At 34.7% G+C, this 8,279-nt stretch overlaps 2 pseudogenes; both read right to left on the bottom strand.

Annotated features, from left to right (window-relative positions):
• Window positions 1–400: 400 nt before the first annotated feature.
• On the bottom strand, window positions 401–1,336 carry LOC134375863 (olfactory receptor 5W2-like; annotated as a pseudogene).
• A 5,603-nt stretch (window positions 1,337–6,939) lies between these two features.
• Window positions 6,940–7,887, bottom strand: LOC134377141 (olfactory receptor 5F1-like; annotated as a pseudogene).
• Window positions 7,888–8,279: the final 392 nt, after the last annotated feature.

Below are 8,279 nucleotides of genomic sequence, written 5' to 3'. Positions count from 1 at the left end.
TCACTACATTATGAGATTCATTAGCATAGAAACTAATGAATTTACCATAAAATGCAAAGCACAGAACCGTGCAAAAGGCACATCCCAAAGACTCAATAACTCTCAGAATATGTAAATTAACTTAGGAAATAAAGAGCATACAAATGAAAGCTGGGCACACTAACAGAGGGACAAGAAACTTTCACAAAAATAGGGAGAACTTTATTTAAATTGTAGGCACATGATGAAGTATAGCCTATTTAGGAAATTTCAAAATTTTAGTATGCTGTGAATTAGTAAAATTTGTGTTATATTAAGTTAAGGCATTTGAGACAATTTTAGAATACATGATTTGAAGAAAACAATGAGTATGCATTTGTGTGTGTATATAAATGCATATTTATTTACAGTGTATACCTATTTACTTAAAAAGTTTATTTTTCAGCTTTCCCAGGGCTTCTTTCACATCCTGGTTCCTTAGGCTATAAATCAGAGGGTTTAACATGGGAATCACAAGTGTGTAAAACAATGAGGTCATTTTGTCCTGATCTAGAGAGTAGAATGAACTTGGCCGGAAATACATGAAGAGCATAGTTCCCTGGAAAATTGCAACTGCAGTTAAGTGGGAGGTGCAGGTCGAGAATGCTTTGAACCTTCCCTCAGCAGAGTGGATCTTTAAGACTGAAAGGATGATATAACAATAGGAGACAAGAACTCCTGAAATGGTACTCAGTTCATTGAAACCAATTATGGTGAATATGACCAGCTCATTGACCTGTGTGTCTGAGCAAGATAGCAATCGGAGAGGAGGAACGTCACAGAAGAAATGATTAATCTCATTAGATACACAGAAACATAAGTGGAATGCCAAGGTCATATGTACTAAAGCATCTGTCATTCCTACCAGATAAACTGCAGCCAAGTGTAGGAAACACACTCTGTTGGACATATTGACTGTATAAAGCACAGGGTTGCTAATGGCCTTGTACCGATCGAAGGCCATCACTGCCAGCAGCAGACACTCAGAATCTGCAAAGATACAGAAGATGAGAAATTGCAGAGCACAGCCAATGAAGGAAATAGATTTGTCTTCAGCCATTAGGTCCACCAGCATCTTGGGCCCAATTGCCGTGGAATAGCAGAGATCACAAAAAGAGAGGTGGCTGAGGAAAAACTACATTGGCATGTGAAGCTGCCAATCCATCCTAATTAAAATGATCATTCCAAAATTTGCCAGGACAATAATGAGATAAACAATTAGAAATACAGAGAACAGAGTTACTTTTACTTTCAGGTTATTGGTAATTCCCAAGAAAAAAATTTTTGTTACCAAGGAGCAATTTCCCCTGTCCATTCTTCTTTGTTCTTGTTCAAAACTGTTTCAAAAATCATCAAAAGAAGGATAGATTAGGATTTGAGTTGTATGGATATCCAAAAAATATTATTTGAAAGACAGAACATGATTTGTTTCTGTAAATTGTCTTCTTTACTTTCAGAAAATACTCCAGATAAGTGTCACTTTTTAATAAGCATTCTCATGTGCAAAATACTAAAAATGTCTGGAGTAGGGAGTTGATAAACTTTGATTCTAAATTTATATATAATTCCTGAGATATGTGGCTTGTCTTGGACTGTATCACCCAATCTCAGGCAGTAGATGAAAAATGGTTTGAAAAAAGCACCAAAGTTTGAGAGAAAAGGCCAGAAGACACAAGATCAACCATATTATATGTTTGACAAATAGGATCACATTTATTGTATTTTTCAAGAAACATAATTGATTTTATCACTGACAGTGATAATGAATATAAGTGAAATGAAAATTATTATGGTACTGTTTTTGGCACAGTATCTTTAGTGTTTACTGAAAAATGAAACACATTTTATTGAACTGTTTTATCATTCACCATCACTGGTTTCCCACAGCATTCAAAACCCATTTGCATGACTGAATTGGTTCCAAAGGATAAATCTCCTGAAAACCAAAGAGAAGTGGTGAAAAGAAGTGGAAATGCAGACTATAACACACACATTAGCTTGTCAGCTTTTCAACTGACTTTTTCATTAAAATCAAAATGGGAAGAGAATAAATGTTTCTGAGATACATAGGCTTGATTCTTGTGTTTATATGAGCATTTAAGTGTGTGTGTGTGTGTGTGTGTGTGTGTGTGTGTGTGTGTGTGTGTGTGTCCGTTTGCTTAGCTGTTGATACACAAAATTGGAATATGAACTGTTATTTCTTCTATACTTAAGTATTTTTGTATGTGTTCCGTATGAACCTGAATTTATGTATATTGGTTTTTGCAACGTGTTACCATCATTATTATTATTATTTTTTTTTTTGGGGGGGTCGTTTTTTCGTGACCGGCATTCAGCCAGTGAGTGCACAGGTCAGTCTTATATAGGATCCGAACCCGCGGCGGGAGCATCGCCGCGCTGCCAGCGCAGCACTCTACCAAGTGCGCCACGGGCTCGGCCCACCATCATTATTATTTTAATAAAACTAGGACAGATCTTAAATTTAGTTGTACAATAATATCTCCTGCAATGTGATAAAAAAAAAAGTAATGGTTTACTTATGAGTATCCATTGAAATATAAATAAGTAAAATCATTAGTATGCTTATCCAAATGACAAACAAGGAAGTTATATCAACATATGTCTAAAGAGAAAGTCTTATTGTTTGGCCATTAGGTTGCAGAGTTTATTTAAATAAGTAAACAGGTAGAAATTCATTCATTTAGAAATTCCTAAATACTTGATTCCTCATTTCTCTAAACAGTAAGAATATACTCCCTTATATTCTTTAAATTTAGCCATTCAGAAACCTACCCGAGATGTGCAAGTCTTTCTGTCCTTATCTCTCGTACATCAACAATAGGTCACATTTTATTTTTACCTACTGACCATTGGGACTTAAATCCCTTAAGCTTCTACCTTCACTCTTCTGTGTTATCCAAACACAATTAATTAGATTCCTGTTGTGTATTTTTCCCTGGGAATGTTGCAACAACTTAAACAAAGGCTGAACTTTTAATTTTCCAAACTTGTCCAAAAATTAATAAATGTTAGAAATTTAACAGAGTTTATTTCACACTAGGTTCATGACTACCATGAATCTATACCTCCTCCAGTGAAATCATAAATCTAGTTAAACTTAAATAGATCCCCTACTCAATGATTTCTTGTCCTTTTCATTGCTCATTCTGTTTCTTCCATTCTGAAAGTCTCCTTCATCTGTCACTTAGAAGTATGTATGCTGCTTTTTTTATTAATCATTGTCTGATTCTTTTCCCCCAACTATATGCCAACCACCCTCCCTTCAATTATTTTAGAGCTGTACAGCATCCAGTACACTGGCTATGGCCCTCTTAAAAAAAAAAAACAAAAACAACTTGTTGCTTGTTATTCTGCTTCTAATCTCTGTAGGAACCGTTCTGTGAGTCCATGTTAGTTGGCCTAATTGGCCCTATAACTGGGGAATAAAGGTATGCCATTACAATCAGCCACAGATAGATGTTGTTCTGCTATATAAATATGTTTTTCTCTTGAATAACACTCACCAAATCTAGCATTTCAGTTAATTCAGACTTACAGTCCTCTTCTGTGACACATGATTTGGTCATGATGATCCTATCAATTGTAAAATAAAATATCAACCCTTATTTTATGTTTTTTTCTCCTTATAAGCATTCTGTTTTCCAACTAGATGAATCTTTTACTCCCATACTCTGACGAAGCCTGTACCTTTTGTCATCTCTCTGCTTCTCTTACCAGTATATTAATGAAATTGGCATACCCTCAAAAGAAACCTAGCTAATAATTTACAATTTATTTTTGTTATTAATTTGTTTTACAACACCTGGTTAAAATGATCATACAAATACAGGAGGTTGAGAGTTTGGATCCCAATTCAGAAAATTGATATTTTTGAAAGATTTTCATCAGGTTGCTCTCCTGCTTGAAAATCTTGGAATTCCCTGATTAATATTCATTACTCCATGATGTAGTAACAAATATGGTTGTAATAATTTTTGTTAAATGGCTCATATACATTCCAAGGAATCTTCTGAGGCTTTGACATGGCATAGTGTTTTCACAGCAGTATTAAAATCAGAAAATTTAAAGCAAATCAAAAAGGCAGTAAATAATTTTCCAGCCAAAGCAATAAATTATATTTAAGTTTACCACCAAATGCCTACATTTCTACTTTCTGATGCCACACATTCTACTAGACACACACACTCTATATTTTCAATAAAACTTTTAAATGATTTGTGTATTCCTCTTCTACAGATTACATATTCTCACACCAGTTCAACTACTTTGTATTTGATTTTTCATCTAGTCAACTGCCAGTTTGAGTATTGCCCTCTTGACATACTATTGTTTGTCTCTGTGCTTTGAAACATGTTTCTTATGAATTATGAATTAATTATGAATTACCATATTATGTTTGATTTTATTTGACTGGTTTAAAGTAAAATGGGTCTACAACTTCACTTAAGCTAGTCACTAGCCTTTATCTAATTATTGTTTACAAAGTGTTTGACTTTGCATTTTTAATAGACAAATGAAAATTACATTGTGCACATTAGGCACATTTAATAAAGTAAATCCAAAATTATGTTTACATACTAATAACAAACCATTTCTAAGCATTTTCTGCCTTAATGAAGGACTCCATGTTAATTTAATTTAATTTTATTTTATTTTATTGGTTGTTTATTTAGATACTTGTGATCCCTCAATCTTGATTCTTTCATTCCTTCCACCTTGTTTGCTTATTTTCCCAACTTTTGGAGGTTCACATGTTATGTATACTAGCCTACTTGGCCTCACCTAATAACTGATGAAGATATTGATCAAAGAAAACCTAATGGCACACATTTCATATTCCCTTCATCAAGTTTTAATAAATGCATTATTCATAAGCCATTGCACAAGACAAAAATTGGATTTTGAGAATGTGATAACATTGTTTATTTTGAGAATGCGGTAACATTAAACACTCAAGTGAAAGAAAAGACTGTGGAAATTGAAATATCAGAAAGCAATAGAGATAGCAGTATAACAGAGCCAAAATGTATTACATTCATAAGGTAGCATTTAATAAAAATTGTCAAGTTCTAAGAAAGAAGAGAATGAGAAAATCATATCCCATATAATTAGCAATGTCTCAATACTTTTACAAATTTAATTTCTTTTGATTTAAAGAAAATAAAAATATTTGGAATATATATATATATATTCATTGGACAAACTAGAAATATAATAATGAACAAATATTTTATTCTAACTATAAGTGTAATAAATAATAAAATTTACATAAGAAACACATTCAATTAATTACAACCATTCAACACTACTAAGTGATAAGACTTTCTAAATTTGGAAATGTGGACTTTGTAAATGAAATTATTCAAAAGTAAGAGAGCTGAATTAAAAAGCAGAGAACATTGTTCAAAATATGTCTAAAACTCCAAATCTCAAAATAACTGGATTTCATCTTCCAAACATTGTTTCTACTCCTAAGTTTTAAATAGAAAGAAATATAATATTAGTATTTACTTGCACAGTATTTGGGATCTATATGTGATAGCACTAAAATACAGTACTACAGGGAAAATGGAGAGAATCCAGTGAACTAGCAGTCGCTGGTGCACAAGAATGCAGGCAAGCCACTCAGTGTAAAGAGAGAACCATCTCTGAAAACCCGGTCAGACAGTCAGACCTCCAGGACAAGGTAATCACTGTGGACCTGTGGATTGACAGAATATGGCCCACAGGTGCATAGACAACACTGATGCATTCATGAACATCTTTCTGACCAGGGTCATCTACATTGACCAGTGGGGCATGATTTGAATGACTTCTTTGTGATAGGCCATGTAGACTATGTCTACATTCCAGATAATGTGAACATCACCACTTTTATTGGTTGCAACTTTGGTGGTAAGGTTAATGGCAAGAGCTATGAAGAATTGCCCTCCAAGGAAGTGTGCCTGTCTCCTTAGCAAGGCCTAGTCCCCGTCCAGTTACCTCCAGAGTTCTACCAAGCCAACTGCATGTCTACCTCCACATAAATCATGCTTAGCCTTAACATTCCCAATTAATCTTTCTTGGCAATTAATAGAAGATTTTGTGATTAAGAATTTGAAGATCCTGTTTTAAATAATATGTGTTATATTCATGCATTAAACATTAATCTACCTTTTAGAAATTGTGTACTGATTAGAATCTTTGCCACATCTGAGTACGTGTGCATGTGGTTTGGTGTATGTGCCAGTTTTGGGGGGCAGTGCAGAAAAAGGGTTAGAAAATTTGGGGATAATGGAAGGGAAGGAAAAGAGGACTATAATTGCTACATTCTAATTAGTTTTCTTGATATCACACTTTTGCACAAACTCACACTTATTCTTTAATAACTATATAAGTGTAGGAGGGGAAGGAAATAAAAGATAGGAGGTTTAGAGTTTCTATTAAAACCACAGCCCTGAAATTTGACATAAGCATCCCATCAGGAGACAATCCAATTAATTAAAAGGGAAATAAATGTTAAGCATTTCTGGTACGTGTGATATTTGTCAATCTCTTAAAATCATAGATAGTGAAAAAATACATAAGAAAAAATGGTTAATAAAAATTAATCTATATATCTAGTTCCATGTGATATCATGACTTTAGTCCCTAACACTTAATCTGTTTCTTTCCCTAGCCAATATTTCATTATGAATAAGCCCTATTTCTGAGGACCTAGTGAAGACATAGAATGATCATAAAGTGAGTGTCCCACAGACTTGGATTAATTTGATAATTTACCTTATCCCTAATTGTAGAAAGATGCTTGAGTATTAATAGAATACATTTACTTAGAGAATATTCTAATGAAAAAATGTAGGCTTGAATTAGCATTTAAAAGTAAATTACTCTATTTAGTTCAGATTTTTAGGCCAACAATCACAGAAATGGAGAGATTCTTCTCCTGATAATAACATTCCATAAAGCTTTCTTTACTTCCTTATTCCTGAGGCTGTAGATAAGAGGATTCAACATGGGGATCACCACTGTATAGAACACGGAAGCCACTTTGTCCTGATTCAGGGAGTAGCTGTAACTAGGTCTCAGATAAGTGTAGATGGAGGTGGCGTAGAACAGAATTATGGCTGTCAGGTGAGAGGCACATGTGGAGAAAGCTCTTTTTCTCCCCTCCCTTGAATGCATATGAAAGATGGAGAAGAGAATGTAAGAGTAGGAGGTGAGAACAACCAGCAGAACCCCAATCAAATTAACACCAGCAAAAGTGGAAAAGATGCTTTCGTTCAGGTATGTGTCAGAGCAGGTGAGCTTAAAAAGCGGGTGGGCTGTCACAGAAGAAGTGATGGATGACATTGGAGCCACAGAATGGCATGCTGCTTACATAACTTGTGCTGACGACGGAGTTCAGCAATCCTGCTGTAAAAGCCCCAGCTGCCATTCTAAGGCAGACTGTCCTGGACATGATCAAGGAGTAAAGTAGTGGGTTACATATGGCCACATAGCGGTCATAGGCCATTAACCCAAAGAGAATACATTCAGTTGTTGCCAAGGCTATAAAGAAGTACATCTGGAGAAAACACACCCTGCAAAAGAGATGGTTTTCTCCTCTGACAAGAAATCTGTCAGCATCTTTGGTGTGATGGTAGATGAATAACAAATGTCTACAAAGGACAGGTTAGCCAGGAAGAAATACATGGGTGTGTGAAGTCGGGAATTAATCCTGATTAAGAGGACCATTCCAACATTCCCCAGAACTGGAAATATGTAAATCACAAAAAAAAGCAGAAAGAGGATAATCTGTAGCTCCAGCGTGTCTGCCAGTCCCAACAGGATAAACTCAGTCTGTGAAGTGTAATATTTTCCAGTCATTTATTACTAATATATTTTGTTTAAACCTTATATTAAGTGTAAATATTTTCCCCTCTGAAAGTTTACAGGAAAAAAAGTAGAAATGCAAATAAGGATAATCACACAGGGAAAAAATAAATTAGTATCATACAGCACAGTAACCAGAGTGACTGAAGTAAGAGGGAACAAGAGAAGATAAATGGATAAGCATTTAAATTGAATAAACAACTGTCTGTATTGAATCTGTGTTAAAGGACTTAAATCACTGGTCAACGTCCATGTACTCCACTTTAGTTTCTGGGAATGCGACTGTGTTGTCCTATCCTCTCTATATCACCCCACATCTAAAATGCAAATGTTCAAAATATTCTTGCTGAAGTCTCTCCCATTCTGTGCAAAGGTATGTGTGTTCA

The sequence above is a fragment of the Cynocephalus volans genome, chromosome 4 (genome assembly GCF_027409185.1).
Source record: "Cynocephalus volans isolate mCynVol1 chromosome 4, mCynVol1.pri, whole genome shotgun sequence".
In the NCBI taxonomy this organism is placed as follows: Eukaryota; Metazoa; Chordata; class Mammalia; order Dermoptera; family Cynocephalidae; genus Cynocephalus; species Cynocephalus volans.
Note: the sequence above shows the minus strand (reverse complement) of the source record. Positions and strands in the feature narration are given on the sequence as shown.